This window comes from Rosa chinensis, unplaced genomic scaffold (assembly GCF_002994745.2).
Source record: "Rosa chinensis cultivar Old Blush unplaced genomic scaffold, RchiOBHm-V2 RchiOBHmChr0c30, whole genome shotgun sequence".
NCBI classification, from domain to species: domain Eukaryota; kingdom Viridiplantae; phylum Streptophyta; class Magnoliopsida; order Rosales; family Rosaceae; genus Rosa; species Rosa chinensis.
The window spans coordinates 138462-161437 of NW_020126841.1; the positions used below are offsets into that span (position 1 = coordinate 138462).

Consider the following 22976-nt stretch of genomic DNA (forward strand, 5'->3'; position numbering starts at 1 on the left):
TAATTTCGATATGGTCCATGAGGAAAGTTATGATAGTACCTGCCACCACCTTTACCTTGATTCCTTGGATGAAAATATCTTGTGAGAACCATGTTGTACAATCCTTGAGTATGTGCACTGACATGATGGGATTTAGAAAGCTGACAACCTTGGTTTCTTGTAGCTGTAGGAGTCATTGGAGCAGAGGCAATATTTTGTTCTTGATCAAGAGAGTCTTGGTTTCTTGTAGCTGTTGAAGTAATTGGAGCAGAGGCAATAATCTTCTGTTCTCGATCAAGATCAGCTTCAACATCTAAGAGTAGTGTACGAAGTTCTGGTAAAGATGTAGATGATTCCTTAGTACGAATGATCAATCTGGTAGTTGCATATTCAGCAGGGAGCCCATTCAAGATCAAACTCACTATTTCATCATCGTGAATAAGAATTCCAGCTACAAAGAGTTGTCCCGAATAGTTTAAAGCGTTCCATATACTTGTCAATACTATCATTACCTTTCCGGATTTTCTGCATGGAGGTCTTTAAACTTTGAAAGTTTAGCATATCTATCTTCAAGGGAATACCAAACTTCTTTTGAGGTTTTACTCCCAACAATGAATGAAAGAGCTGAAGATGACAAAGTACCAGCTAGTAGAGCCATTACGGCAGAGTCATGCTTCCTCCAGTCCTTATACTCTTGTGTAAGCTCATGGGTAATTCCAGCCTCTTGTGAAGGACAAGGATAGACCCATCAATATATCCCATTAGATCACACCCTACCAACATTGACTCGAGCATAAATCGCCAAGTTACGTAATTAGTGTCATCTAGCTGAAAAGTGATAATATTCGAGAAGTTGGAAAGGAGATAACTGTCCAACTGATTGCTATTCATGATCCTTGTAGTACCAAATTCTTCTTCACAAGAAACCAAATGCAAACTCACCCAAATTTTCTTCACCCAACTGTAGCAGACTCTTGCTTATCCAATACAATTGCAGAAATCACCCAAATACTAATTCTGCATATATAGTCTAGCTTCTCCCAGCAACAACAACAACAACTAATTCTTTACCAACTTTCAATTTTGGACAATAACCATTTCAAATAGAACATATGCTTCTGTTCAAATGTAGTCAAAATTTCAACTATGCTACAATTATTTGTCCAAGAAGTCACTATTCAGAGAACAAGATTCACAAAACTTTAGCAGAACATATGCTTTACCAGCAAATCCAGACCACCATTTCATCAATTTTCTTGACTACAGTACTTAACCAATTTACTTCTTTCAAATTTCTTTGTCAACAATCAATCAAGCATAGACATCATACTTAGATCAACAAACAATTCGAGAAACCCAAAATCATGACAGAAAGAAGCTCTGCACTAAAGTCCCCAAATTTCTAGGGTTTGTAAACAGATCAAGAATTCAACTTGTCACTGATGCAAATACTTTGAGCTTCAAAAATTGATGACGAACACAATTCATATAAATCCAAAGCTTCGATGAAGGAAAACAACCTTGAATTTCAACAATCTGAACCTGAATCAACTTGATGAAGATTTCACTTATCTGAACCTAATTGGCTTGAACACTGCAAATTGACGAAGAAGAATGATAAGAGCACAAAGTGTGACATTTTTAATATATATTTTTCCTCATTTGGCTAAGTTATTCTCTTAAAACTAATAATTATAATAAAGTTTATGTTTTTAGTTAATTCAAGGTCGGAAATGGTGAAAATAGTAAAAACAGGGCATAAATGAGCATAAATTAAAGACAAGTCATTTTAGAAACTTTCCTCTTTCATTTTAGAAATATTTCCTATTTGTTTTAGGAAACTTCTTCATTTGAACTTTTCTATTTCTGATTTTTGTATTTTAATGAGAGTCCATCCATTAAAAACTCTTGAGTGATGAAATCAAGAAAAATTGAAGGATTAATCAGGAAGAATTCGAGGAGATAAAATGGATTGTTTTAATCAAATTTATTCCTAATTATCTGATTTCTTATTGATTATAAACTCTAATTAAATTCTGATTTTTCTTGATTGTAGGAGTTTATTGTGTGCACAATTCTTGGAAGAAATTAGTGCAAATCAAAGGAGAAATAAGGATGTATCTGGTCGCTATTCAAGGCATATACAATGAGCCATTAAGGGGAAAAGAAATCAGAAAATTCATGACTTTGTCAAGAGAAAATCAAGCAAATTTGGAGGAGAAATCACCTCAAGATGATTGGCCATGATTGAATCACAAGAGATGAGAATTCCACTATAAATAGCAGCCATTCTCTACACCAAAATCATCACTTCCTGACCAAGATTACTTCCTAGCATCAGTTCTTAGCTAAAAATTATTCTATAGCTCTGCCCAATTCACTTCTCAAACCTCCATCACATACAAGATCGTGATCACCATCCTTCCATCAATCTAAGAAGTTCTTAGGCGCTGAGTCAAGGACGCTCCACCACCATAGCAGAGACGAGTTCATCACCTTGTTGCTAAGCCGCTGAGGAAAGCTTCAAAAGTGTAACTATGACTCTACTTATGATCTTTCTTTCGGTTTTGTGTGTTTGGATTTGTGATTGTGTAATTGGAGACATGAGATTTTAGAATATTTTTATTAATATTTTGAGATTTTCAGTTTATTATTGAGTTAATTTGAGAATTCTTTTATGATGCATGTTACAATCTTATGCCCTTTTATGTGTTTAGATTTTCAGAGTTAGGTTAATAAGTTTGCATGCTAGAATCACGCTGAGTATTCATGTGTGTTTGCTTAATTTGCCAAGAGTAATTATTATTTGTTAAGACGCTGAGTAAACAAGTAGTAATTAGTTCTAAAGAGTGGTAAAAATCATGCTTTAATGATTAAACGATTCTGGAAATTACGTGTTAATTGCTATGAGTAATGGTTAATTTGCACTGTGAGTTGATTCAAAGAACGATCAGATAAATGGATTGGACCGTGACAGCTTTTCATTTGGGCTCTTATCTAGCATTTAAGATGGGCACGTTTTTGTAGCATGTTGAAAAGATTTTCTGTTTTTACACTTAATAATCTCCGAGTGGTAGTGGTTTAGGTTACGGAAGTCGATCATTGTATATAATTTTATTTGTTTTTATTTATTTATTTTAAGTATATTAGAACCAAATTTCAAAACCCCCCATTATATTCTTTTATTTGTTAATTGACCTTTTAGTGTAGGTGTACCCTACAATCCCCGGACTGAACGATCCCTGCTTATCCTATACTGATAACTACATTTTGCAGGGTTAAATTGTGAGGCTATTTCAGCCCCATCAATTTTTGGCGCCGTTGCCGGGATTGTTAAAATCTCTAACGCTTAAGTGTCATTAATTTTGATTTATATAGAATGCATGCTAAATTTTTGTACTACATTTGTGGAATGGTGACAAATTGCGATTTATGCTAGGCCAAGCTATAATTGTGATTAGTTTAAGTTTATGAGTTTACCAAATTAAGCATGTATTTTATAATTGTTGTGCAATTTGTAGAGGTTTATTTTTCAGCATGTTGTAAATTATATGTGTTTCACTTAGATTAAGCATGATGTAAATTGTAATAATATACTTAGGTGTTTGAATTTCATTAAATATTAATTGTTGTAAGTGTGTAAAAATAAAAAATAAAGAAAATTAACTCAAAAAAAAAAAAAAAAAAATTGTTGTGTGAGCAAGGAGAAGAGTCCAGGCTGAAGGTCTATAAATATTAAGCGCTGCATGGGAGGCAACCCATTTCAACCAAAGCTGTGGAGGAGCCATCAACGAGAGTTTGACATTTCTATCCCTTCACTTGTTTAGTTGAATTGTACTTGTGTCTTTTATTTTCTTTTTGCTCCTTTGTTTTCGTATTTATTTTCATAAATTCCATTCCTATATGCTTAATTGTTCCATTGCATGCTTATGATTGATTACATTGAGGACAATGCAATATTTAAGTGTGGGGAAGGGATTTATACTTTTTGTTGAGTCATATATATTGAAAATACAAAAAAATTGAAAAATGTCAAAAATTAAAAAATTTTTGCTTTTATTTATTGAGTCAAAATGATTTTGGGTGAAATATCTTCTTCAAAGTAGGCGCATCTGATGGGATGGGATGTGATGTCTAAGTCTAGTTTGGATCCGAGAAGTGCTGACAAAGGGTCTCGTCCCTGTCAATCAAGTGAGCTGAGCTCGCCAAAATCGGTCCCCTCTTCACCTGGTCATGTCCCAAAGGAGTTACCGAAAGAAGAAAGGAAATAACCCTAGTCCAAAACCTTTTTGGTTTCAGTCTTAGTCTTTGTTTTTATTTTTGAGTCTTAGGATGCCTTAACTGTCTAGGATGATTCAATATCTCTGGAATTATGGCTAAAGAGGATCACAATATTGAGATGATTTTAAATGGTATTCCTTGGTTAATTGAGATAAATGAAAGCATATGCATAGTGGATATGGATTTCGTAACCTTGGTACAGAATATGAGCATGTTAAGAGATTTTGATTCATAAAAGCCCATGTGAGATATTTGAGCCATGTCCCTTTTTCTCGGAGGAATGAAAGAATATATTCTTATTTTCTTGGCGATGTTTGATGATCTCATTATTCTTCATTTGATTGATTGCTGCCATAGATTAAGTTTGATGGACTAGAGAATGCTAGAATTCACTCTTGTGCTTGTTGAGACTTTTATCAATACATGTCCCTGATTCTGGAAAGGATAGAGGCATCATAGGAATCACCACCATAGACAAATAACTGTGTCCATATTTGTGCCCGTCGTGGACCCCTTAGATAAACCACTTTGAGCCTACATTGAGCCTTTTCTTTCATCACCCTTAAATTCCTAACCCTTAACCTTAGTATAGTTACAATCCTACCCTTTATTCTAAGAATTTAGTAGAGCTATCTTTTGAGACTTACTACATGGATTGATGGCAAGGATGAAGATTGAGAAGAGGTGAAAGTTCAAGTGTGGGGGTAGACTTGTCCATAAAAAAAAAGTATGTGAAAGCCGTGAAAAACAAAATGAAAAAGAAAAAATTGTACGGCTAAGAAAAGAAAAACAAAAAAAAAAAATATGCATATGGATTTTAGTCCCCCATACTTGGTGAATTTGGAGATTGTTTTGAATTGAAGCCCATACATAAAATTTGGTCTTTGTCCAGTTCACGAGGGTTCAAGTGGATTTTAGAAGTCTCTCTACATCAAAATGAGCTCTACTAGGTTTTTAGATACTTTGACATTCCTTAACCTTTGTTTCTTAAAACCTTGAACCTTAGCCCCATTTCAACCCATTATAAGACCTTTTTGATCCTTAAAGGGACACCTTTGATCTGTGAGATGATTATAAGAGTTGAACCTATGGCTTGGGTCCATCCGTGCAAGTAGTTGATATCCTCCATGAGATCTTTTGAAAAAAATTATATTCACAAAGTGCTTTCATTTCTTATATATGTGAGCTATTTGATTGCCTCAAAATATTTCTCTCACATATAATGAGTGATTATAAGCTTTTAAGCATTGCCATAAATCTGAGAGAAGAAAGAGTGATATACATTGTGAGGATATGAATCATTACTTGTCTGAAACATGCTGAGCTCCACCCATCACCATTGTTACAAACCAGGTCCTACTTATTTATATATGGATTATATGCTTCAATTAACCCTCGAATATCTAAATATTGATTCTTGATTAAGTGCTAATTTGATACCATGAGAATAAGGATTTCAGAGACAAATGTTAAGGGCAATATAGTCTTTGTGTGTCATTTGTGTAGAGTCTGGTAGTGAATTGTTTATTTTGGTTGAGTGTTTCGTTTTGATTTTGCTAAGGGACTAGCAAAAGCTAAGTGTGGGGATTTGATAAGAGCACAAAGTGTGACATTTTTAATATATATTTTTCCTCATTTGGCTAAGTTATTCTCTTAAAACTAATAATTATAATAAAGTTTATGTTTTTAGTTAATTCAAGGTCGGAAATGGTGAAAATAGGTAAAAACAGGCATAAATGAGCATAAATTAAAGACAAGTCATTTTAGAAACTTTCCTCTTTCATTTTAGGAAATATTTCCTATTTTGTTTTAGGAAACTTTCTTCATTTGAACTTTTCTATTTCTGATTTTTGTATTTTAATGAGAGTCCATCCCATTAAAAACTCTTGAGTGATGAAATCAAGAAAAATTGAAGGATTAATCAGGAAGAATTCGAGGAGATAAAATGGATTGTTTTTAATCAATATTTATTCCTAATTATCTGATTTCTTATTGATTATAAACTCTAATTAAATTCTGATTTTTCTTGATTGTAGGAGTTTATTGTGTGCACAATTCTTGGAAGAAATTAGTGCAAATCAAAGGAGAAGAATAAGGGATGTATCTGGTCGCTATTCAAGGCATATACAATGAGCCATTAAGGGGAAAAGAAATCAGAAAATTCATGACTTTGTCAAGAGAAAATCAAGCAAATTTGGAGGAGAAATCACCTCAAGATGATTGGCCATGATTGAATCACAAGAGATGAGAATTCCACTATAAATAGCAGCCATTCTCTACACCAAAATCATCACTTCCTGACCAAGATTACTTCCTAGCTTATCAGTTCTTAGCTAAAAATTATTCTATAGCTCTGCCCAATTCACTTCTCAAACCTCCATCACATACAAGATCGTGATCACCATCCTTCCATCAATCTAAGAAGTTCTTAGGCGCTGAGTCAAGGACGCTCCACCACCATAGCAGAGACGAGTTCATCACCTTGTTGCTAAGCCGCTGAGGAAAGCTTCAAAAGTGTAACTATGACTCTACTTATGATCTTTCTTTCGGTTTTGTGTGTTTGGATTTGTGAGTTGTGTAATTGGAGACATGAGATTTTTAGAATATTTTTATTATATTTTTGAGATTTTCAGTTTATTATTGAGTTAATTTTGAGAATTCTTTTATGATGCATGTTACAATCTTATGCCCTTTTATGTGTTTAGGTAATTTTCAGAGTTAGGTTAATAAGTTTGCATGCTAGAATCACGCTGAGTATTCATGTGTGTTTGCTTAATTTGCCAAGAGTAATTATTTGTTAAGACGCTGAGTTAAACAAGTAGTAATTAGTTCTAAAGAGTGGTAAAAATCATGCTTTAATGATTAAACGATTCTGGAAATTACGTGTTAATTGCTATGAGTAATGGTTAATTTGCACGTGTGAGTTGATTCAAAGAACGGATCAGATAAATGGATTGGACCGTGACAGCTTTTCATTTGGGCTCTTATCTAGCATTTAAGATGGGCACGTTTTTGTAGCATGTTGAAAAGGATTTTCTGTTTTTACACTTAATAATCTCCGAGTGGTAGTGGTTTAGGTTACGGAAGTCGATCATTGTATATAATTTTATTTGTTTTTATTTATTTTATTTTAAGTAGATTAGAAACAAATTTCAAAACCCCCCATTATATTCTTTTATTTGTTAATTGACCTTTTAGTGTAGGTGTACCCTACAATCCCCGGACTGAACGATCCCTGCTTATCCTATACTGATAACTACATTTTGCAGGGTTAAATTGTGAGGCTATTTCAGCCCCATCAATTTTTGACTAAAAGGTCAATAAACAAATAAAAGAATGAAATGGGGGTTTTGAGATTTGGTTCTAATCTACTTAAAATAAAAACAAAACAAATAAAATTATCTACAATGATCGACTTCCGTAACCTAGACCACTACCACTCAAAATTATTAAGTGTAAAAACAGAAAATTCATTTCAACATGCAACAAAAACGTGCCCATCTTAAATGCTAGATAAGAGCCCAAATGAAAAGCTGTCACGGTCCAATCCATTTATATGATCCGTTCTTTGAATCACTCACACGTGCAAATTAACCATTACTCATAGCAATTAACACGTAATTTCCAGAATCGTTTAATCATTAAAGCATGATTTTTACCACTCTTTAGAACTAATTACTACTTGTTTAACTCAGCGTCTTAACAAATAATAATTACTCTTGGCAAATTAAGCAAACACACATGAATACTCAGCGTGATTCTAGCATGCAAACTTATTAACCTAACTCTGAAAATTACCTAAACACATAAAAGGGCACAAGATTGTAACATGCATCATCAAAGAATTCTCAAAATTAACTTAATAATAAACTGAAAATCTCAAAAATATTAATAAAAATATTCTGAAAATCTCATGTCTCCAATTACACAACTCACAAATCCAAACACACAAAACCGAAAGAAAGATCATAAGTAGAGTCATAGTTACACTTTTGAAGCTTTCCTCAGCGGCTTAGCAACAAGGTGATGAACTCGTCTCTGCTATGGTGGTGGAGCGTCCTTGACTCAGCGCCTAAGAACTTCTTAGATTGATGGAAATGGTGATCACGATCTTGTATGTGATGGAGGTTTGAGAAGTGAATTGGGCAGAGCTATAGAATAATTTTTAGCTAAGAACTGATAAGCTAGGAAGTAATCTTGGTCAGGAAGTGATGATTTTGGTGTAGAGAATGGCTGCTATTTATAGTGGAATTCTCATCTCTTGTGATTCAATCATGGCCAATCATCTTGAGGTGATTTCTCCTCCAAATTTGCTTGATTTTCTCTTGACAAAGTCATGAATTTTCTGATTTCTTTTCCCCTTAATGGCTCATTGTATATGCCTTGAATAGCGACCAGATACATCCCTTATTCTTCTCCTTTGATTTGCACTAATTTCTTCCAAGAATTGTGCACACAATAAACTCCTACAATCAAGAAAAATCAGAATTTAATTAGAGTTTATAATCAATAAGAAATCAGATAATTAGGAATAAATATTGATTAAAAACAATCCATTTTATCTCCTCGAATTCTTCCTGATTAATCCTTCAATTTTTCTTGATTTCATCACTCAAGAGTTTTTAATGGGATGGACTCTTATTAAAATACAAAAATCAGAAATAGAAAAGTTCAAATGAAGAAAGTTTCCTAAAACAAAATAGGAAATATTTCCTAAAATGAAAGAGGAAAGTTTCTAAAATGACTTGTCTTTAATTTATGCTCATTTATGCCTGTTTTTACCTATTTTCACCATTTCCGACCTTGAATTAACTAAAAACATAAACTTTATTATAATTATTAGTTTTAAGAGAATAACTTAGCCAAATGAGGAAAAATATATATTAAAAATGTCACACTTTTGCTCTTATCAAAGAATGCTGAAGAACTAAGCTAGAAAACTCTTCAATCCTTGAGAGAACTAGCTAGGTCACCGATCGACCTGAGCTCCTGATACCATGATAGAATTGTAAGGAAGATTGAAGAAGATGATGAAAAAACCAGAAAAGAGAGAGAGAGCTTCGTATATTGATGCAGAGGGAATACAACTTGCACACAATACATCAGACTTGTTTTTCTACTTCTACATTTTCTTAATATGAGTAAATTTCCATTTTACCCTTAACAATATGATCCTCTGTCGCTGAATCTTCATTCAGACAAAAAACAACTATCAGCCTTTGAGGAACAAATAATTGGCAACATTGGAATCAGTTTCTTCCAATCAACAATTGGCAACATTGGAATCACTTTCTTACCGGAGGTTGGATCACAGTAATCCCTAATCAAGGTGATGAATCAGCTATACTAAATAAGCCGCAAATTTAAAGTTTTTTTTTTTTTTTTGTCTATTCCCCAATCTAGAATCATGAAACAGTCACAATAACATCTGGTAGGATTGTAGTAACACAATGTATAACCTAATGTGAGATGTTAATTCATTCATATTCAAAACTCATGCATGGTTGAACTGGTATCTCTATTTTTAGTGAAATGGGTTTGGTTATAAAGGAAAGTCTGATAACTATATGCCATTTCTGGCCATACAACATTACGACAAGTTGAACCCCTGGCCTATTATTGATCTTCTCTTAGTTTCTCCTTTTCCTTTAAGTGATGGCAGTCTTTCTTCTGTTGTAGGTGGTTATAAGAAAGCTAGCTTTAAAGGTATAAACGCATCAACACAGCATGATTTACAACGTAACTTGTATTACAATGAGAGTTTGAAGGACGTACCAAAATGTCTAGCTAGCAGCTTAATTTACATTCGAAAAGTTAATTAATAGTAGATTTTAGCTTTGTAGAATAGGTCAATACTCATTCAAAAACCCTCTAATCCTTTGTCCACCTCTACTCAAAAAAGCCTACAGTTTTTCTAATAACCAATACAGTATCAAGATGGATCTCTCTGTTTTGGTAAGGTAGCTATTTTCGCTCTTATTCATCTATGTCCAAAGCTACAGATATTATATCAGTGCACCCTTCATCTTGGTGTACATATGAAGAAATACATGTATAGTGTATAATATTGCAGGAACAGGTACCACTTTTTCATAATAATTCTAGAATGTGTTTCACTTCTGTTAGATACGACTATGTGCGATTCCCAGTACTTTTTTACACCCCATATATATATTGAAGAATCAGCAGTAAGGAGAAAAATGATACATGAGATCTATCTAAGGATCGAAAAGATGATAAGCTTCCGAAAATGATCGATTTAAAACGCAAAGTCTAATATAAATATGAAAGAAAGAAATGAAAGTGAAATCAAAGGAATGAAAGTGTATAGCATTGTTGGTTCAGAATAAAAGCTAGTAAAATTAGGGAGAATTCTTGGGTACCTTGGTGTTTGCCATACCCTCATTTTGTTAAATATTTTGGATCATTGGATTAGTAATATATCCAATGGTTCAAAATATTTAACAAATTGGTAACCTGTTTAGCCCTTAGCCTTTCTAATTATGCTACTCATTTCCAATAAGCAAATATGTTAACACAAACTACTAATTGAATTGAAAACAATAAAGCCAATTAATATTTAATTATCAATTGACAATTCACAATAATGATTTTCTTTTTTCAAAAAAAAATAAAAGAACCTTCTATCCTAAGTTCACCGAATTACTATTAGTTAAATAGTCTATATTACTAATTAATTTTATTATTAGTGAATTAATGTTTGATTAATGCTTGTTATTAATGGACAATTACACAATTGAAAATTATGTTTTTTCCTTATTAAAAACAAAACCTTCTAACCTAAGTTTGCAAAATTAGTATTAGTTAAGTAGTCTTTATTACCAATTAATTATATCATTAGTAGTTTCGTTAACCAAATATAATTCTTTTTACATGCATTTTATGACAACCACAACAATTAGTGTAAAATAAATAATATTGTTTTAAATGTAGTCAAATGAGAACCTACTTTAGGACTTATTTACCAAATGAGAATCTACTTTACTCTAATGAGAACCTATTACAATTACCACTTTTAGGACTTAATTACTCAAATGAGAACATATACTTTACTCTAACGAAGACCTTATTTACTTTAATGAGAATTTTTTTTCTTTCTAATTACCACATGTGTCCTCAAAGGTTACATGAGTCCTCAGAGTGGTAAATATTATATAAAATAGAACATGTATGAGAAATGTTAATGTCCATATCTTTACCCGTCCTCATTTGTGTAATAAAGTTCTCCCTTGCATAATGAAAGTAATATATTGTGTAATGTCCATCGTGGAATTAGTAATTACTCTTAATCGACGTAATTTACCACAAATTCCAACAATTACAAAAAGTGAAAAGTTTTGTTCTAATTATAGTAATTACTCCACCTAAACTAATGTACTAATTTATGGACAATTTAACAAGTATGACAACCAATTTGTTGTCAGAGTGGTAAATCTTATGTTTTTATCATTAATGAAATGATTACTACAATGGCTACACATTTTACCACAATCACAACAATTGATGTAAAAGATGTAACTTTTGTCCTATTTATAGTAATTACTCAACCTAAACTAATGTACTAATTTATGGACAATTTAACAAGTGCAACAACAAATTTGTTGTCAAAGGGGTAAATCGTTATATTTTATCATTAATGGAATAATTACTCAATGACTACTATTTTACCATAACTGGCAACTATTGGTGTAAAAGCGGTAACTTTTGTTCTGATTGTAATTATTTCAAAAACTATATACCATACCAACCATTTTACAATTCCGACGACATTTGTGTTGTGAACATGGTAAAATTAAAATTAGACCAAAAGATATGTAACAACTCAGTATTGTAAGGGCTTCTCCACTTGATAATCAAGGTTCTAAATTTGATAAAAGTTGTCCAAATATGATATTTACATCTTTGACCACTCAATTACAACCACAACAACTGTTGTCATAAGTCATAATTGTAGTTCAACTATGTGTAATTTATTATTTTGACATACTTGTTACATGATTTTTAACAATGTTACATATCAAGAAAGAGTGTGTTGTTAATATGGTAAATTTATTTTTAAAAATGACACATGTCGATATTTAATTGGGTAACCTATTGACCAATTCAATAGGTTCCACTATATTAATTTACTAAAGTAAAAAAAAATGGGGTATGCCATACATCAGGTACCCAAGAAAATTAGTAGGTAACTGATATCAGAATGGAACTGAGTACTTTGAAGTGTGTCTGCTGCGCTAGAGGAGAAGGTCCGCGTCTATGCGTTTGTAATATACGGGAAGTCCGGAACCTCTCTAATTACATATCTTATTGAAAGTATTCATATTATGGCGACATAAAATATGTATATAATATGAGAATGTGACTTTTAATTAAATTTTAAATAGCTAAGCAAACAGAAGTTCACTCTATAGTAAGTTGACAACCACTATTTCAGGTTTCGACTCTGCTAAATCTCATAAAAGAATTAAAATCTTACATTTGGCCTCTCAAAATAATAATAAGTTCTTTGAGGATGCGGATGGTATATTTTTGCCATTAGTTAATTAAACTCATTCCTTCAAGCTATGAACTGCAAAGGGCTTGAGGATTGTTCATCTGCATTCAAGACAAACAAACACAAATAATTGCAATTTTAATTGAGAAAATCATGAATTAGTTGGAAACGTATGTCTAATAATGAATCGCCTGAAACGTATCATCTCACCTGACTCCGGAGGCTCAAAGTTTACATCCAAATTAATTATAATTCAACACATTATTTTTTCGGCATGGACGTACGTCCTTCTTCTCGCAGGGAAACATGGTGCGACAATCTCTAAATTGTTGGATTTTGATGATGGTGATGAAATGTAGAAGATGAAGAAGAAGAAACAGAAAACAAAGAAAAGCTACTGATATAGTGATATTTCTCTCTGTTATCTCTAATACAATCATGCGCTTAGTCTATTTAAACTAACTCTGCTAGTACAAAAGCTGTGACAAACATCTATCAAAACTTTGACTTTTACTCAGTTAATGATTCCATGGTGCTCAATGAAACTTCAATCCATATCCGGATAGGAGAGACCGTATGATGGCTTGATGATGCCTAAAAGAAGATCTCAGGGGTAAGATGTTGCTATGGAATCCAAGTACAAAAGACTCCAAAATATTACCAAGTCCTTTTTCTATGACTTCCGTACTGATTTTTTTTGTTTTATCGGTAACATCACGGTCGTTGTGGGAAAAACATGGAATTAGGAGCAAGGGAGAAGCACCAAATGCTCGTGCCAACAGCCGCCGTTGCCGTCACGTACCTTGGCTGTGGCCATGGCGCAATGGGTGAAGGTTTGACTGACGAGCCTTCTTTTTTTCTTTGAATAAACTGACAAGCCTTCTTTACAGAAGGGACATGGTTATCTTTGGAAACTTCGGAGGATGCGGATCATGAAAATTCCTTTGTAATACTTTCTGCTCTCATGTCTTTGTGGTAAGGAAGGTGACCACTGGCCAAGAAATTGTCCGAACCCGCATCGATCAGTCCCAGAACAAGAACCATGCAAAATCATAATCTGCTGTTCAGATCAGCAAGAAAAACAAAAACAAAAAATCAATGCAAAATCAGTTGTTTACACAAGGAAAGAAAAAATCAAATCCCCTGCTGGCACCACAACAGCACATAAGAGACCAAAGAATGATGAGAACTTTCGGTCTTTGTGAGGCATATTTACTGAGAAAACTGCTGGTTCGAAGAGAACGATTAGTCTTTTGAACTCTCATTAAATGTGCATATATATATATATATGGGGAACTTGTTCTTTACTCTCATAAGCTCTCCGTTGCTTGACTTGAAATTGTAGAATTAAGTTGATGTCGCTTTTAAATTCTTTCTTATATATTGCACTATGTTGTGCCAATTCTGGAGGAATGTTTAATATAATGCGCGCTTTCTCTCAAGTCCAAACCAAAAGAAAATGAAGAAAATGATTTCTCTTGCCACAAAAACAAAAGGAAGTCATGAACTTGTAACCAAAAAACAAAAGGAAGTCAAAAATAAAAAACAAAAGGACCTTCAGCGGACACATTATATTATAACTAATTTGCGAAATTCCTAACTAAAGTGAACGCAGATGCACTCCATCACTTGGACACCTTGGTAATAGTTTAGAAGGTCAAATACTTGCAGTACCATGAATTAGTAGCATCCTTCATGTTACAGATTCGTTTCAACAAGTCTTCTGAGCTCCATCCAATATAAACAGGCTTCTCTGGGCTGCCAGAACGTTTAAAATTGCCTTGGAAATAATCTTCTATAGCGTTATGACGTAGGGGAGGAGCTACGGTAGTAATAGTATTGTATGCTTGTACAGCCTTGTTTACTTGGTTGAACACGAAACGGTGAAAGTAGAAATCGTACTTCTTTGCTACAAAATGGCTTGCTTCTAGGTGCTGCTGTAAGTCTATATCTCCCGTCGGCCTTTCAAAATTAAAAATAAAAGAAGTTCATTAGTTCATTCATCACACACACACAATGTAGATGTATACACCAACATATTTTAAGTGGAGATCATTTGTACATACCAGACTCTGAGTATGAGGTCTTCAAGACCATCACCTTCCCACACAAGTTTGGAATAGGAATTCGTAGGGTAAAGCACAAAAAATGTTCTGCTATGAACGTCATCTGCTCCTCTAGGCATAAGGTTATAAAATTTGGGGTAGACTTGCAAAGCATGGTAGGTCTCGAGATAAGACGTGGTTTTAGACACATGTATCACTAGATGGAAATACAAAAGATATAAATCAGTATAAAAAAAAAAAAAATTATATTGATACAAAAGAAGTCTAAAATATATAATATCACAAGAAATTGTATTACCATTTAGATTTCCACCACAGTACTTATCACAGAAAGTTGCATAAAATAAGGCATGCAAAGCCAAGTTATATGCACGTTCCTTAGTCATGCGTATGTGTTCGCCATAATTTGTGCTAAAATAACGGCTCAATTTAGCGGGAGTGAAATCAAGTAAAATCAAATAAAACAAAATAAAATAAAGTATCAAGAAGCACATACTTTGCTGACTGCAAAATAAGGTAAGCATGATCCTCACCGGACCCTAGTGTTATCATTGTTGCGCCAGGATCGCTTTCTATAATATTGTAGCCCACAAGAGTAACACTATGAACTTGAAAGCCCTGCATACAACACATTAATACAAATTGGAAGTTTGTTTTCTGTTTTTTTTTTTTTTTTTTCCGTCTACGGTTCATCAATACAACGATACACTAAGTAAGCTTAGCTCGTTAGAGACGTAAACTGGTTTGATACAGAGGTAGAGTAGTCATCCCAAACTAGTCTATCAATATATAGAGTTTATCTACCTCTAAACCAAACTAGACTAGTCTACTTAATATATCGATACATTAACCGTAGATCTTCCCGTGTAGATAATCTGATGAGAACTTTTAAGTGACAAAACTAGGTTGTTTCATTACCTTCTCGGGGTCGTATCCACCGATGATGGTCCCAAACGAATAATCCTCATTGTACTCCTTTTTGCATTCGTCCAACAGGCCGCTATATTTTATGAATTTACGTAAATACTCTTTTGTTATTTTTACTGCTTCGTCAAGTGATCTAGGTGACTGTATCAAGCAAAACAAGTGGTCAGTTTATGATTTAAAATTAAATATCGACTTACAAAGCTGAGATATAGGTGCTCATACATGTCGACGCACGTGAAGGTACATTTTCTCCCAATCTTTATTAAACCCCATACATGTGCAAAATAAGTTTATGCTGGAAGACAGGCTCTTAATTTTTTCTTTCTCGTCTGTCACTGAAAATATAAGATTTCAAGCGTAAACATTCATGGTGTTTGGTAGCTAAAAACAAAGGATCGATCAAGAACAAACTTACATAGTTTTCCTTGTATTTTGCCATTATGCATACGGCTAGATGTGGTCCTCGAATCTATGCCCATCATGATGCCTCCTTCATATACAAATGCAAGATTGACTGTCCCCTTGACCAACTTCATTGTTTTTCTTCCAAATACTACAGGATCTTACTGTGAACTTTTCTCTAGCCAATTCAATAGAAGATACGATCCAGAGGGCCATTATTTATAGAGAACAATATCCCTTGTTCTAATAGGACTCGGCACTTAAACTAGGAAAGTATAAAACTACATGCCTTGTAAGATAAGGCAAATCTAAAACCAGGAAATCTGAATGTAATACCCCGAAAATCCAAATTATTTTCCGAGGACATCTTAGAATGATTTCGAGGTCATGGGAGATTGTACGAAGCTTGGAGAAGTGTGGAAGTAGTTCGATCGATTTTATTTCAAAATCGTACGTATTTAGGGGCGTCTCAAAAATTGACTTTTTATATGTACCAAATTTGGGAAAACTTCCTTCATGAAAGTTGTAGAGCTCGTCGATACGATCACGTGCATATGCGGAACACAAAAATCGGAGTTCGTATGAATTAGTTATGATTTTTTGAAGGTATTTCCAGTTTAATATAAAAGCTTCTATTTCTGGCATTTTCCAAAAATATCACTCGGTCTCCAATTTTTGAAACCGAGCTTTCTTCTCTCTCTCTTGCGTCCGAAACCGGAGGAAAAACAGAGCAAGCTTTCCCGGTCGAGTTCTCCACCCTCCGGCCACCGTTTGACGCCAAATCACCTCCCTTGCCTTCGCCTCGACGCCGCCTGCCTTCCGGGCGTGATTGTTTCCGCCGGCACAGCCTCAAAACCCGGTGAAACGGAGTTGCAGACCTTGAAGCAAAAACGGTCAACCCCGTTTTCCTCCTAGCTCCGGCCACCAAAACTTCCGATCCTTAGCTCCATGAACTCGCCTCAACTTGCTGATCATCATACTAGAAGGATCGCACCTGGAGTGACCGGTTTCACGTTCGTCGGAGCTCGGTCGGTTTTCGATCCGAAACGAAAATCTTTCGATCGGGATATCTCGAGCTGTAGTGCATCGTTTTGATTGATTCTTTTTCCAGTGGGTTCGACTTGATGTTCTTAACAACTATCTAGAAGGAATTAAGGCCTGAAATTGAAGTTTTTACGTCGAAAATTGAGCTCGCCGGTTTCTGGAAATTCTCGCCGGTTTCTGGAAAGTTTCCGGCCACATTCATACTGTTCAAGGTAATTTTCGACCCCTTCCGGTAATTTTCAGACTTCGTGCTAGTTATGAAAGTTGTTCAGCTTGATGAGAGGAAGAGGAGTAGCCAGGCCCCGACACCATTGGCGGTGGTCGGCGGCGGCTCTGCCTCTTTTCCGGCGTCCCTTTTCCGGCCACCTCCGGGGGTCAAAAATGTGATTTCTTTACAGTTTTAGATTCTACGTTTCGATACGATCGTTTGCATATATAATTCATAATTTTTGGTTATCGTATGATTAATTATGAATTTTTGCGGTTTCGATCGATTTCGATAATCCAATTATTGTTTTTCGAAGATCGGACCGTCCGATGGACTTGTAGTTTTGTTATGTTGATCGTATGACTGTCCCAGTGACCTTGTGAGGTCACGGGCGAAGATCCGACCGTTGGATCTTCGTATAATTGTGAATTAGGGTTTTGGAAGGCGATTCGTGAGAATCCGACCGTCGGATTTTCATGAAATTTTGTGGAGATGTTTATAAGGACGATTTAGGAAGATCTGACCGTTGGATCTTCGTGATAATTTTGGGGATGATCCTATGGACGATCCGTGAGGATCCGACCGTTGGATCATCATATAATTTCGATCCGACCGTTGGATCGTCTTTATTTTTATTTATGAGTTGGTTGGCTAAGTTAAGGTCATGTTTGATTAGGTGATTGACGGTCTTCCTTGGGTGAGCGGTTTCGGTGTGTATTGTGTTGAAGTGAAGACGCAGCGGGACTAGAGGTGAGTAAACCTCACGTGTTTCATTTTACGAACCGAATACTTTTAATAATTCTATTTTGTCGAAATTGTGTGAAAATATTTATGAAATAAATATTTGTTTTAAATCATATGGACTTGATCAACTACGGTCCATAGGTAAGTAAAATGATTTAATTATACAAAATGAATTTCACGATTTTTATGCCTGAACTATAGTTGGTATTAGTGATTATCCCTGAGCGGATAATTACGTATATATATATTTACGTAATTATGTATGGAATGATATGATATGGAGATGTGTGATTATATATGGAATGGTATGACATGGAGATAAGTGATTTTATAATGATTTATTTGATGTGGAATCGAATACATGATTTATCATATTCATTTATGATGATAGTGATTGGTGAAATTATATTGGAAATTTATGGATGACATGGTATTGGGTGATGATATGAGTGAGAATGGATTGGTGATTTGCTGAATTATATTTTGAGTACATATTTACACAATAATAGTACGTACCATGGAATTATTGATCCTATTGTGTGAAAGAATATTATTGTACTCGATTTTGGTTGAGTTTAGGGTCAACATAGTGACCAGCATGGGGGAATCGGATGCCCTAATACTAGGTGGAAGATGGGCTACGATTGGTTGAGTTTAGGGTCAACATAGTGACCAGTATGAGGGAATCGGATGCTCTAATACTAGGTGGATGATGGGCTACGATTGGTTGAGTGTAAGTGATGCCACAACCCTTGTTGGGTGATGGGCTAAGTTGAGTATGTGTATCGGACGTTCTATGCTGATGAACTACGATGAATGCAAATTATATCGGATGCCACAACCAGGCCAGGTGATGGGCTACGATGCAGTAGAGCTCTAGTCTGTCAGTCACCGTATTTGTATAAATACGCTTTCGGGGTTTTGAGAAGAAAGATGTGAGTCTAGTTCCCGTATTAATCTTTGGTGATTAAGAGTTGGTGATTTTAGTGACTGATTTTGGGGATTGTGGATTTCTTCGTGGATGTTGTGATTGTTGATTGTTTTGCTTGAGTTAAAAGAAATATGAATTAAAATCAACAGTTTTTCTTATTTACTCATACGGGCTGTCATGGCTTACCGGGTTTGGTGTTGTTGCATTCCCGGTACACGATTCATATTGTGTAGCGGGTAATCCTGTAGGTCAGGAGAATCAGGGCGGTGATCGTGCGGGTTAGAGCATTTGTTATAATTTTACAGCAATTGTAATAGTGAGGTGAGTTAAGCTCATTTGAGCCTTGCAATTTGATTTGGTGAGAGTGTGCTGTAATAAATAACTTGAGAATGTGGTTTATTGTATTATTGAGAGGTGTGAAGTGTGGTTGTTTTTGAGAAAAAAATTCAGGACGTTGGTTTGTAATAGTTATTATTCATGTTTCGGATTTGAATTGTTTATTCAAAATTCGGGGCGTGACAGTTTGGTATCAGAGCGTAAGGTACATATTTGGTGATGTGTCAATACCTTCCGAGTGATGGCCCGTCTGCAGCGGATCCCATCGTGTGCTCTTCGGTATTGGCTAAGTCATTGGGTATGTGTGAGTGTTGGGAGTTGTTTAGGCCGCTAGGTCAACGTGAATACCTTCCCTGTAGTATTGACTTGGTTAATATGGACTTGTATTTGACTTATACTGTGTTTTAAGTGTTATACGTGTATTAGCCAATCATACTATGCATCTTAGGTAATAGATATTCGAAGGAGTAGTACTTAGGACCATAAGTTGTTTTGGAGGTTCGTATTAGAATAAGTTCAGTTGCCGTGAGTTGTAATCTTTAGGGAATGGAAACCTCTAGATTTAACTCTGATGAGTCAGTGAAAATTGTTTTATGGATGTGAGGTTCTTTTGGATGTTGATGTGTTTGGTTAAAGGCATGATGTTGGCCTAGGCATGTACCTTGTGTGGTTATGAGTATAAACTGGTAAAAATTTTACCTTCTTAAGGTGGACGTACAGATGATGACGTACGTATCAAGGATTTGATATCTTATTTAGTATCGAGATGTCTTAGTGGAGTTGAGTGATTGACTTGGGATATATGTTTAAAGTGGCTTTGAGGTAGCTATGCTAATTTTGTGTGAGATTGAGTATTAGCGGAGATTGGGAATCTATGAGCAGTTGGGATGAGTTTGTTGTGGTAGTTATCAAGTGTGTTTAGTACAAGTTAGTTGGTTCCTTCTAGTGCTGTGCCTTTTGTACACTGGCCTCCTAGAACTTTCCTTGCGTATTCGATTGGTTAACTGATTTACGCCTATCCCTAGTGATGGTAGAGTAAACCTATTCTACAGTTTTGAGTTGTGCTACCAAATGTGATTCGAGGAAAATGTTTTGAGTGTCTTTTCCTCTTATCAACAAGTTGTTGGGGCAGGGATTTAGGTGGGGGAACCAAAGTTCGAAGTTTTGGGTTGGAGTGATTGAGACAATATTTTTGGGTGGTCTCTGAGTACTATAATTGTTTTGAAATCAGGGTTGTTGGTAGGAATGGAACTAGTGGTAAGTTTTTGTTGAAGCAATTGATTGATGAAATAGTTGAGATTTTATATGTGTTGTAAGTGTAACTCTAAGGATGTGGGTTTTCCTAGTTAACTCAGGAAGCGCTTAATTTTATTAATTCCTAATTCTAGCGACGGAATTGTTTGTGTTTGGTTTGACTCAAATGATGCTTGCTAGACCACTGTGTGACTGAATTGATTGTTGGGTTTGGAATTGATTGTTTGTGATACTTTTTTATGAACGACGCGTGCGGCAGAGTCGGCTAGGGTTTTGAAAGAGCAAGGAGTGGCCAAGGTTCGACCCTTGGTGTCGTTGTTGGTTGTTGAAAGGAAAAGACGACATGCATTCAATCTTATTGATTTAATTATATTACAAAAATAAGCAAACAGAGGACTACACTATTCTAAGCTAGGTCAGCAGCTCCAGATGGGTTGAGGCTGAGCTCAAGAGAAACAGGAGAGCCACTGTTGTAACCGCCTGAGCCACCGGAATAGTAACCGTATGCACTACCTTCCTCGGAAGTAGTTTTCGGGTTACCAAGGACGTCCTCACCGTGCACGGGGAACAGAGGAAGAGTCTCGACCTCCTGGTGATCTCCTCCTCGACGTTCCATGAAAGATTGTCCTCTTGTTGTGCCAAAAGAGATAGTACTGGTATTAGCATTGAAGGGTGAGAAGGAGTTTGGGTCAACGCCATAGCTGACACGTGACCCAAGGGTTAGATCGATTGATCCATCATCACTAGTTGAACCAGTGGAACCAAAGTGTAGATCAATGGACCTACCATCATCAGTAGAACTTGTGGATCCAAAATTCAGATCGAGAGATCCACCAACCCGAACTTTCTGAAATTCCTTCAACTTCTGCCTGTCACGAGCCTTGAGGTTCTGGAACCAAAAGAAGACGTTCTTGTCCTCGATCTGCCCATACGGTTTCAGATGAAGACAGATCTCTTGAATCTGCTCTGGAGTTGGGTACTTGTGACCCTTGTCATAGTAGAGCCCCTGAAGGATTCTTAGTTGAGCTGGTGTGGGAGTCCACCGGTTAGTAGTCGGCCTGATAGGCGTGTTGGCACTACTCCCGGCTGCTTGGTTGTTTCCTCCATCCTCGACTTGTTGCTGGGCTTGTAGTTCCATTTGTGGTTGGGTTTGAAGCTCCATTAGTTGCAGAGTTCGTGATTCCATGGTGATGGGTTGAGGGGATGTGAAAATAGAAGATTAAAGTTGTTGAATGTTTGAGGGAGATTGTTGTTAAAGGGATTAAGGTTGATGATGGGGTGTTGGGGATCTGAAGTTCTCAGATGAAGGAAGAGGTTGAGTCTTCAGATGGAAGAAAAGGATCTGAGAGAGAATGATTGAAGATTGGTGAAGGAAATATTGGAGATTTGAGAAGAGAAGGCTGAAGAGTTTGAGAGAGAATGGCTAAAGCTCGGAATGAAATTCTTTTTCTTTGGAGTGAACAGTCGCTCCCTCAGAATGCACCTATTTATAGAACGAGGTGAGCAGATCTCCACCGTTGGATGGACGATCTCTGTAATTCATTCTACGCGTTGGATTAAAGTTGCCCGAAAACACGGAAAAGCTGTTGGCGCGTGGAGAGCGTGTAAGGGGACCGAGGGAATCTCGAGGCGCTGTGGCAGACAGCTTTAGCCGAAAGTAAAATTTGACTGCCGTAAATCACGGAAGGGATAAGCCGTGGCAAGTGGGCCGTACTTGGGCCTGTCTCGGATCAAGGCCATCACTGTAGCTGTGGGTGGAAGCCTGATAGGCCGAGTTTCAGAAACAGTTTTGAATATGATGGGCCGAGTTTCAGAAACAGTTTTGAATATGATGGGCCGAGTTTCAGAAACAGTTTTGGATATGATGGGCCGAGTTTCTGAAACAGTTTTGGACATGATGGGCCGAGTTTCTGAAACAGTTGTGGATATGTTGGGCCGGATTCTGCAACAGTTTTGGATGAGTTTGGCCGGATTTCTGTAACAGTTTTGGATGAGTTGGGCCAGATTGCTGTAACAGTTTTGGATACGTTGGGCTGGATTTCTGCAACAGTTTGGGTGTTTTGGGCCGATTTGTTGAAACAGTTTGAAACCGCTTGGTTTAAATAAAAGGATTAGTATGGATAATAACGTGAGCAGCTTGTGCTCGAGTGGTTGAGTGTAGAGTTCGTGTACAAGAGGTCTGAGGTTCGAACCTCGCCTCTCATTTATTTTTATTATGTTCGTTATGACATAATAAGTATAAAATTTGTACACATTATATTAAGCACAGCTTGTGCCCCAGTGGTTAGG

At 35.8% G+C, this 22976-nt stretch overlaps 1 long non-coding RNA gene across 1 annotated transcript; it reads left to right on the top strand.

Annotated features, from left to right (window-relative positions):
• Positions 1-16562: 16562 nt before the first annotated feature.
• Positions 16563-19616, top strand: LOC112181355. Its single transcript, XR_002928814.2, has 3 exons — positions 16563-17426; positions 18099-18172; positions 19331-19616. It is a non-coding gene; the product is annotated as an uncharacterized LOC112181355 (long non-coding RNA).
• Positions 19617-22976: the final 3360 nt, after the last annotated feature.